A 12,001-nucleotide genomic window follows, 5' to 3' on the forward strand; every position below is an offset into this window, starting at 1 on the left:
TCCAGGCCCTTCATGTGTAAAACAACCCCAAAACATTACATACTTTAGGGGGGTATTTGGGTGCTTGTTGGAGATGAGCTGCTGTTACTTTTTCGGATCCTTTCCGTACGTAAGAAACACGGTGGCCGTGGACCTCGAAATGAGATTCATCGGAAAAAAGTACATTCTTCCAGTCATTCACTGTCCAGTGTTGATGTAATTTTGCCCACATTAAGCGTTTTTTGCACATAACAGGGGTTAGCAGTTGCTTCTTAATAGGCTTACGAGCCCTTCGTCCAGCTTCCAAAAGCCTACGCCGCACTGTTGTGACGTGAATATTCGCCCCAGTGGTAGCCATTAACTCGCGGGTTAAGTCGACAGCAGTTACTTTTCCTGACAATTAAACGATCATCTGCAGGTGAAGTCTTCCTTTTCCGGCCACAGTTTCCTTTTTTCTGGGGTGTGATGGATCCAGTCTCCCTGTATCGTTTTATGATCGAATTAACAGTAGCCAAACCGATGTGACATTCTGCAGCAATTTGCCTCTGTGTCATAGAAGAATGCTCTGCTAATGTTATAATTTTAGACCGTTTTCGTGGAGTTGTATCCATTTGTGAAGACGACAGAATGTACACAGGATTGCAGTAATAAGTCTTCAACACAACTGAAATGCTTATAAGTACAAAACGACAGGCAAAATGTCACATATTATAAAAAAATAATGACAGACCTTCAACATGGAATTACACGTACTACAGATGTCAATTAAAGCAGTATGAGCAGCTGTGAGGCCAACAATGACAGAAAATGTAAAAATATGTCGTGTTCGGATTAATTTGCACGCTACTGTACTATGTTTACAATAAATTAATCACTGATATGTAGTAATGTGAATCATTTGAAGGAATTCTTTGTGTCAATGCAATATAATACGACGCAATATTATTTTATGGAAATTTATTCTTTAAACTAGCGTTCAAGCCACAGTCGCATTTTGGTACTCGATTTCTAAAAATGCAACAAACTTTGAAAGTAAATGTGCAAAAATGTGACAACCACATCGGATTTCAGAAACGAAGATGGTAATGGAGAAAATGAAATCATAGATGTGTTTGAACTAATCAGAATCTAAATGATATGCTAATAGCATGGGTAATGTTCAAAAAGATATTTAATAATAAATGTTCAGGAACTGATTTCAAAGAGTTAGTGCAATTCATGTATTTTTTATTTTTATTTTAGTAGGTTATTTTACGACGCTTTATCAACAGCTTAGGTCAGCGTTTCTCAAACTTTTTTGATCTGGGGACCACTTTTTTAAGTCAGAAAATTTCCGCGGACCACCTTTACTCTTGTTCCCTTCGAAAGCAAATTTATAATTTTATAGCATATTTTAATATTAATATAGCCCACTTATATTTTAAATTATAATTAATTAAAATTAATTAAATTAAATTAATTTTATTATATTACCGGTTGTTCTCTATGGTTGTGAAACTTGGACTCTCACTTTGAGAGAGGAACATAGGTTAAGGGTGTTTGAGAATAAGGTGCTTAGGAAAATATTTCGGGCTAAGAGGGATGAAGTTACAGGAGAATGGAGAAAGTTACACAACGCAGAACTGCACGCATTGTATTCTTCACCTGACATAATTAGGAACATTAAATCCAGACGTTTGAGATGGGCAGGGCATGTAGCACGTATGGGCGAATCCAGAAATGCATATAGAGTGTTAGTTGGGAGGCCGGAGAGAAAAAGACCTTTAGGGAGACCGAGACGTAGGTGGGAGGATAATATTAAAATCGATTTGAGGGAGGTGGGATATGATGATAGAGAATGGATTAATCTTGCTCAGGATAGGGACCAATGGCGGGCTTATGTGAGGGCGGCAATGAACCTCCGGGTTCCTTAAAAGCCAGTAAGTAAGTAAATTCATTTTATATTAGTATTAAGTAATTAAGCTAATGTTAACAGAAGAAAATTCATTTTTGTTTCTTTAATAATTCAAGGTACTAGAGTTTGAATAATCTTTAACTTATTAACTAAAAAAAAAGAAATAAATAAATGTTGGTACTCATATTAATGAGATGGAGGAGCCTGCCGATTCTTGCACAGTTGTTCTATATTTGGACGTATGCTGGTAAGCTTAAATCGGAGATCGTCACATACATCGAGTCGATTTTGGTAGCCTACTTTGTTTTTATTACAGTTAGTGATGAAAACCCTTTCTCACACAGATACGTAGAAGCAAACTGAATTACAATCTGTAAAGCACCATTGTACAATTCACTGTATTCTCTTTTCATTTGTGATAAAGTCCAGAAATTAACCGTACCTTCCGCTTGGAATTTCATTTTAAATCCGGTGTCATTCGAGAGTTCAATTAACTATTCTCTTTCACTCAATGAAAGTTTATTAGTTTCAATATCGCAATGAAAGTGATCACGAACCCATGAAAATTCGTCATATTTACTTGGAAAATAAGTTTCAAATTGTGACCTCAGATTTGTACGGTGTACGACGTACAGTACATGACCATTTCAATGTGCAGACTGGATGTCGGCAAAACTACTGGGTGTTCAGTTCAAAATGTGTCATGGCTCGCTGTATGTCGTCATGTGGCTAGCCGATGAGCCTAGAGAATTCAATCTTCCTACACTTCCGCAGAGGCGTATTACCTAAATGCGAGAGAAGTTGCCTAGCAAGCACGGCGTTCATTTTGAAGATTACTTACCGATACGTAGGGTAACGCCAGTAGTGGCAAGAATGTGAACTGTTTGGAAACACGTACTGAAGTGAGTTTTTTTTCTTACTGTCGGGATATGGGGAGAGGGTTAAGACGATTACTTACGTATTTCTTAACTTGGACGGTCAACATGGACACGGAGCATTTTGATTTGTGTTGTGGAATGTTGCCGTACGCAATCGATGATAACAAATACCCTGCGTACGACTTGCCCGCGCAAAACACAGTTCGAAAGAAGTTATGGTAGCACACAGACTTTACAGACAGCCATCTGTTGCTACGACATTCAAGTTATACCGTACACGTTCTCAAGTTCAGATTGAACGCCTTGATTAATAGGCAACTTCTCTGACATAAAAGCTGAAACTCGCTTCAAATCGCTGACTTACAACAGTGACGTCATGACACACTTTGAAATGAACACCCAGTATTAAGCAAGTCATATGTGCAGGGAAAAGATAGCGAGAAACACCACGTTCATAGTGCTTTAAATCCCCTGTTGTTCTTGAGAGTAGAGTGGGAAGTCAGTTGACGGATAGGGTAATAAATTTCATAAAATGTCAGTACTGAGAGAAAAGTGAAAGGCGATTGCCGTGTGTCTTTTCCAAACTCTGAGATTTTCAGCTATAGAGTGATACGCAATTCGTTTGAATTTTATTTTTTCTTCTGTTTTTTTTAAGGACCACAAGGGCAGACCTCGAGGACCACAGGTGGTCCGCGAACCATAGTTTGAGAAACGCTGGCTTAGGTGATAATGCCAGTGAAATGAGACCGGGGTCCAACACCGAAAGTTACCCAGCAGCAATTCATGTAAGTTAAGTGAACAATTTCTTCTAATTAATTTATCCTATATAATTCCATCGCATACTGTAAATTGTGAGCGAGGATTTAGTTGTATGAATCTTGTAAAAACTGGAATTAGAAACCGCCTTTCAGTAAAAGCAGTTAGCACTCTGCTAACAATAAATCTTGAAGACCTTAATAGTAGAGAATTTCAATGTTAGAGTGCCCGGTACCCATAAAATGATGTATTTTCATGTGATGTAAATTCAGCAGTAATTGATTCTAAACATACCTTCGTATAATGATTTACTTAGGCCTACATAAATATATCTAGAGTGTGATAGGATGGATTGAAATTGATAAAACTCTAAGAAACAAATTATATAACATTTTGTTTCTGCATACTTCATTAATTTTATCTTTATGCATAATTTATAAGATAGCACAATCATTTCCCGATTTGCAGAAATATAACTTTTCATTTGTGCATTTTTGCGACAATTATTTATTTTCTAGCTTAAATCTTGACTTTTAACCATTAATTATAGCAAGCATTGCAAAATTATATAATGGTAGGAACTACGAATATGTATATTTAAAAAAAAAAGAATGGTGGAAAATGGATTCGAACCTTAACTCCAAACACTGCTTACATTCTAATCCACTGCGCTACCGCCTGAGCTATGCTGCCACGGCTTTTCGCGTTGCAGCAATGGATAGCTACGCTGCAGTCGTTTGACTCGTAAATTTCCAATTTTTTTTTCTCTTGAACCCAGGCCTATCTGGAAAAAAGCCGAGACACGTGTCTTATGGATTTGACCATACTTTCACCCAAAATTTTCCGACCCGAAACTTGACATCAAATTAGTTAATTTCAATCTGATTTCAACCAAGTTTTTACAGCTCATATATTAAACATCTGTGTGTATGGCAATAGCCTTACTTCATTGCTCCGTATAATAATTTGGCCAGATTTAAACCACTGTATCAGAATAGCCCCCTAGGCGTATCACAGTAGCCCATGGTTTTCTTTTAATTTTATCCATTATTAAAAATATTTAACTTCAGATCCTTCATATATGCGCTACGGAATCATTGCCTTCATATCGATCGTCTAGTTCAAAAGTGCGAGAACTCAGAAAAAAAAAAAAAAAAAAAAAGTTTTGAGATATCTTCAGTTGAAAGTTTCAAATAAATCACTTAGAAAGGAACAGAGTTCTGGTTCATAACCACGACAATTAGAAATGAGTCAGTATTCAGGACGAGTTTATCACAATCTTCAGTTCATTATATATAATACGGTATAAATTAAATTTAGCTTTCCTTATGAAAAGGTTGCCAAATTTGACAAAGCGTATTACATATAAATCATTATTATTATTATTATTATTATTATTATTATTATTATTATTATTATTATTATTATTATTATTATAATTTGGAAACACACCTAAAAGATAAAATGATATACATTTGAAACGGTTAGGGAATCGAATATACAAAATGTCAGAAAAATTTACACCTAAGTAGCGTTTGTGCTCATTTACAGGTAAGAAAGGGTGGAAAAAAAATATCATTAGATAGGTTAGAATGATTTGAATGCCATATACCGCGAGAAAAATAATAGTACGGATTTATTGGCATTGATATCTAAACCAATCAACAGCCATCGGTTAAGATAACTTGAAATTTCCATTATCACTCCCATACAAATGATTTCTCATTATCTGAACCGATCCTTTGATTGCACTAATGAAATGTACTAATAATGATTTAGTAAAGCCCATAGTTATAATTATTTCTAAAACAGTTTATTTAGTTTTTTTTTTCTTTTTGGTTGTAAATATGACTTATCTCAATATTAAATCGGAAAGAGCTCCGAAAGGGGCTCTCAGTAGTATAAATAACTAAAAAATGGCAATTTTTTAGTTTTCGCACTTTTGAACTGGACGATCGATATGTGTCTAAAGTAGTATATAACTTAATCATTTCCAATTTATGTATGTCTTGACAGAATAATTACACGAAAAGATTGATTCCTTGTATCATAATAGTCATACTTGACTCTACAACAGATGACGAGGGATATAGATTTTTTGTTTGTAATGTAACTCGTTTTCGAAGTTACAATAAATGTTGCATTACCACTACATAGCCTAGTACACTGAGGTGTTGGTGAAGTTCATTCACTGTTTCTATTACCGGTACTGTTATTTTTATATTTCCAGTGTTTAATTATCTTCCTATTATTGAAATTAATTTGCACTAATGTACATTATTAATGATGCCCTCCTCAATGTTGCTATGAAGAGAAACCGTGTGGTCGGGGAGAGGGGAAGCGGAAAAAGCATACCATATGTCTGGATGCAGGAGATGTCGTCATCCAGACAATTGAATCGTGGTTTTCATGGTAAACAGATTAGGGGGAAAGTGTCGAATTAGAGTACTTGCAATTTTATTTGGCTATTGATTTTTACATTGGGCTATTCGCGACATTTTGTGCCGCCTGAAATATTGCTAGATTATTTTTTCGGGCAAACTTTTTTTTAAAGCAATTTAAGGGAAGAGGATGGTATTTTTTTTGGTGAAAAATGAGTAAATTAAAAAAAATCCTTAAAATACTCTGTGATATGTGTGGAATACATCACATTTTGAGGGTATTTGTGTACTTGTCGGGTGTTGAGACGCCATTTTTAAACTTACTGCGCTATGGATTTTTAAATCACTCGGCCCCCTTTTATTGTTGTTTCCGGTAAATTAAATTTTCAAAAAAATATTTTTTTTCTTTAAAATAGTCTACTCTTTGATATGTGTGGAATGCATTGCATAACATTTTGTGGGTATTTGTGCCCCTACCAGATGTTGAGACGGCATTTTTAAACTTCCTGCGCTATGAATTTTTAAATCACACGCCACCTTTGATCGGTTTTCCTTAACATCGTTTTTTTGTTACATTGCCAGACAAAAATGGATATAATTTCTGAACTATTAAAGATACATGCATGAAATTTAAAACACACATTATTTAGACTATTAGGAAACTTTTCTCTGTAACAGAATTTTGTTACTTGATTTCATTTAAAAAATACGTCCATTTGTTTGCAAAAAAATATAAAAAGAATTGTTATAAAAATTTAATTGCTTATTTTACAAACGTAGGGACTAATATTAAAATTCTGTTACAGACAGTTTGTAGAGCATGCTTTTGCAAGTACATTGCAAAAAATTGTTTGAATATATATTTGAAAATGGTTTAGATATATCGGTTTTAGTAAAATCTTGCATTGGGTCTTTTTTCAAAATATTTATATTTGGTTGAGTTGCTGCAGCTATGAGCGCTCTACATACAAAAAATTAATATTTAAAACCAAATAGGAAAAAGGTTTTAAAAATACTATCCTCTCCCCTTAAAAGCCATAAAAAGATAATTTTAACAGCTACCACCACCGCCATATAGGTGAGCTTATGCAGTGTTTTAATTATTTATTGTTGTCGCTTACAAGAAATACTAAATTCGAACTGAATTAAAGACTACAACATTTACTGCTTTGCAGAAATCAATTCACACCTGCACCGCATCGCAAAGGAACCACTTGCACTACTTCGAATCGCTGCCCTATAACAATTACTCGTCATTTTAATGTGTAAACGCAGGCAGTCAATGTTCTTCTCAATTCGTTTCCAAAGTTTAAATTTTAATGTAGCTTGCGGAGCTCTAGTCATAGACCTTTGTGATCAGCTACAACACACTCAAAAGAACTTCTTCTCTTCTTCTTCTTCTTCTTCTTCTTCTTCAGTCCCTTCTACTGCTCAGCGTCGGGTTCGCCTCTCTCCGTCCATTTCATCCATTTTTCCCGGTCTCTACACATTCTCTTCATCTCTACCATTGTTTTTCCTTTCTGTTGGCCTATTCTTTCTATTGTATCCTCCCATTTAATCCTTGGTCTTCCTCTTCTCTTTCTTCCTTCCACTCTCATTTCCATCACCTGTTTAACCTTCCTTTCCTCTCCCATACGATATACATGCCCAAACCATTTCAACTGCCTTTCATTAATCACCTTTGTTAATGCTTTTCTCAGTTTAACTTTTTCTCTTATCTTCGACGTTTATCTAAGAGTGGTAAGCTTTCGGTACTATATTGTATTATAGGTTTAATTATTGAATTATATATCGTCGGTTTCTTGGTAAAAGTGACCAAGTCCAAAATGCAAAATTGTTGGGAAAAGGCACTTAAAGGTTTAATGATTAATCGAAAGATAACTGTACTTCTTTAGATGTTAGTAATAAGTTATTTTGAAGGTAAATGTGCTATATTATTAGTTTTTAATATAAAATTATGTCTTAAATTTTCATAATACTTGGAAGCCTTCGAATGTGACTTGGTCACTTTTACCAAGAAACCGACGATATCTGTATTTTTGTCTTAGTGGTTATTTCTTTTTTCCCAACTATTGTATTACTTATTTGATAGTATGCTGATGTTGCTTTCTTTACCCTGTTCAGTACTTCTTGATCTACTCTTCCATCACTAGTTATTATTGTTCCTAAATATTTAAAACTTTCCACTCTCTCCAGGTTTTGTCCTTCACATTCAATGTTAAATTCTGTTTCCTGTCCATCTTCCCTAGAGATCCACATTACTTTACTCTTGTTGACATTAATCCGCATCCCTTTTCTCATTAACTCTTCGCTCCATTCCATCAGCAAGTGTTGTAGCCTTTCAGGTGTTTCTGTTATTAATGCTATATCATCCGCATAGATTAACAACTCAAAAGAACTATTTTACTATAATCTAAAAAAATGACTCGAAATTATCATATTTTAGAGAAGATTTTTAATACCATTGTGGTCTACCGTTGTTGAATGAAATTATCGTACAAACAATAATTATTATATGGACCGGCAACCCTGGATGTACCAGCTATAATATTGCTCTTTGATATGATTTTAAATAGCCCCCCCACCCCCCAAACCATATTCCTGGGTGCGTTCCTGGTCCATGTGGACGCAGCAGCCAATGTATTGCAGTTTGCTTTAGTTGGGGATCGTGGTTTGTAGTGTGTCCACGTCCCTATCACAGACCTCTAGCTCTTCTACTTGAAATACTTCATGTATCGCGTGCCATCAGTAGTTCACGGTCATATACGAATTATTGTAATAATAAGAATTGTTGATTATAATCTGTACGGCGACCATCGCCAGACACACATCGCCGGTGATTATGATTGCCAGCAAATGGTTTCTTTATCAGCGTAATCCCTGCCAATTCTCATTTGTTTTGTTTCATCCTCTTCATCTACTACAGATGGTCATCTAAAATAGTTAACATAGGTCAAGGACTTTACAGAAAAATGAACAGGAATAAATCCAAGACACTGAAAATAATATTTCTTCTAGAAGAGAGGGTAAACGACGATATCTGTATTAAGCGTTCGTATTATAAAAGGAAGAAGCTGTAAGCTTACCATACGCCTCGTAAAAACGTGACGGTCCCCTTTTTAGGCCTCAGCATCCGTCGTCCCCGTAATTTTTGTCGGGACTCACAAAAATCCTAAAATTTAATCAAACTTTATTTCATACTAGCCGTACCCGTGCGCTTCGCTGCACCTGTTAGAAATAAATATAAAGTAATTACATAATTAAAATAGGACGTTTGATCCAGGGAACAACTTTTACAACAGCGCAAGATAATCTGCTTCGCTCATTACTCAATTTTTTTTTTTGCATTGAATTTATTGCATATATATTTTATGTATTTTAGCACGATTCAATTGAGCATAGTTAAAATTTGAATTATAAAATAATGGATTGCTAAGCTAACGTACTATTACTGCATACTAAATCAATACACTCTCGTTGTTCGTTAATTCTCTGAGATTAAAATGAGTGCACATAAATATTATTTTAAGAAATACAGAAAACGAATGTACAAAATAGCCTATCAAATTTTCTGTGCATAAGAAGCTATTTTAATCTTACCTGTCCTCGATTTACTCAGACGTTACTGTAATAACATTATAGCATTATGTCCATCTAGAGAAACTACACTTTCGAATGGTGAAATAGTAATTAATTATACAAATCGGTTAATTTAGCTTCTGATATTACTTCATACAAACACAGAAACATTCTCTGTAGGCTATGTTTAATAGCTTTCGATTGTTGATGTCCAAGGCCCCTGTTTAGATTGTTGTTGTCCAAGGGCCCTTATAGACGAAGTCATTTGTTCTTAATTCATTGCACCGTCTTAGATGGCGTTATTTTAATTTTAAAACTCATTTATCTCATTAAATATCAGTCCTATCAAAATTTTGTAAAGAATAAAACTTATCGGAAATCATTTTTAAAGAAACTTTTGTTATGTAACATTTTTCACAAAAATCAATAATAAGCGAGATATTTCGATTTATTTAATTCAGGCCCCCTTATAACCCCCCTTTTAAATAATGTATTTTGAATGCCATATAGCCTAAAATCTAAGTTGCAGCGAACTTAATTTATATTCCAATTTTCATCAAAATCCGTTCATCCATTATCGCGTGAAAAGGTAACAAACAAACAAACATACAGACAGACAGACAGACAGACAGACAGACATACAAACAAAAATTTCAAAAAGTGATTTTCGGTTTCAGGGTGGTCAATTATATATGTTAGAACCAATTATTTTTGGAAAATCGAAAATTACCAGAAAAATTTCGGCTACAGATTTATTATTAGTATAGATGTAATGTAAAAATCAATCATTTCTCTAACTGAAGTTAACTTCATGAATTAATGTTGAAATTATTGTTTTGATTTGTATAATTGTTTAGAAAGTGCAAGGTACTACCAATAGACGTAAATATAATTTGCCATGAACAAACATTGTTCTATCTTTGTTAATTTCTTGATAGGCTTACATTTTTCAGTAACTTCGAACTTAAATTTGCTTACAAAAAAAATAAGCATAAAAGTGTCCCATATTTTCGTGAGACAATTCTGCTACAGACTAAAAAGTCTTCATTTGTTTTGCTGCCATAACTCGTAGGTGATTGAATATTTTTACATGGTCTTATCTAAATATCGATTATTGATCACGTATGTGGCGATATGCGTCCTGAATTTGCTTCAGAAGCAAATTCCAGCAATCTGCGTCGCGTCCAACGATCTACGTTGGTGATCATCGCTGTAAACAAATCATACGAATTCATTTCAACTGCTAGGATCTCCAGACAACAATCGCCAGCCATGTAGCTTTAATGTTGTTTCCAGAACTGTACAATCGCTCTGAGGCACGGCCCAGTGGACGAAAGTAAGGTTTTAGTAGTTTTTGTTTCGAATCACCTTGATATTTTGAAGTTTGGAAGTCGTGATAGTTGCCACTGTGGAATAGGGTTGTCCTGAATCACAGGAGCACCAATAGATAGCACGCATGTACTTTGAGGGACGCGCTTTACGTGTGCATTTGTTTTATAATAACTGAGGATTTACGTAGTCTATTACTTACTTACTTACTTATTGGCTTTTAAGGAACCCGGAGGTTCATTGCCGCCCTCACATAAGCCCGCCATTGGTCCCTATCCTGAGCAAGATTAATCCATTCTCTATCATCATATCCCACCTCCCTCAAATCCATTTTAATATTATCTTCCCATCTACGTCTCCGGCCTCCCAACTAACACTACATACATTTCTGGATTCGCCCATACGTGCTACATGCCCTGCCCATCTCAAACGTCTGGATTTAATGTTACTAATTAAGTCAGGTGAAGAATACAATGCGTGCAGTTCTGTGTTGTGTAACTTTCTCCATTCTCCTGTAACTTCATCCCTCTTAGCCTCAAATATTTTCCTAAGAATCTTATTCTCAAACACCCTTAATCTCTGTTCCTCTCTCAAAGTGAGAGTCCAAGTTTCACAACCATACAGAACAACCGGTAATATAACTGTTTTATAAATTCTAACTTTCAGATTTTTAATTTCCTCTCGAGTATCATTTATACTTGTTACTGTTGCTACAAGATATTTGAACTTCTCCACCTCTTCAAAAGATAAATCTCCAATTTTTATATTTCCATTTCGTACAATATTCTCGTCACGAGACATAATCATATACTTTGTCTTTTCGGGATTTACTTCCAAACCTATCTCTTTACTTGCTTCAAGTAAAATTCCCGTGTTTTCCCTAATCGTTTGTGGATTTTCTCCTAACATATTCACGTCATCCGCATAGACAAGCAGCTGATGTAACCCGTTCAATTCCAAACCCTGTCTGTTATCCTGGACTTTCCTAATGGCATAGTCTAGAGCAAAGTTATAGTCTATTAGTTATATTAAACACTAGCAGTACCCGTGCGCTCCGCTGCACCTGTTAGAAACAAATATAAAGTAATTACATAATTAAAATAGGATATTTGATCCAGGGAACATTCGTGTTTGATAGAAGGATAAATCGTTCATTATGTTGCTTAATTTAAATTGTATTAAAAAAATTAAAATGCGATCATTTT

This window comes from Periplaneta americana, chromosome 6 (genome assembly GCF_040183065.1).
Source record: "Periplaneta americana isolate PAMFEO1 chromosome 6, P.americana_PAMFEO1_priV1, whole genome shotgun sequence".
Taxonomy (NCBI): Eukaryota; Metazoa; Arthropoda; class Insecta; order Blattodea; family Blattidae; genus Periplaneta; species Periplaneta americana.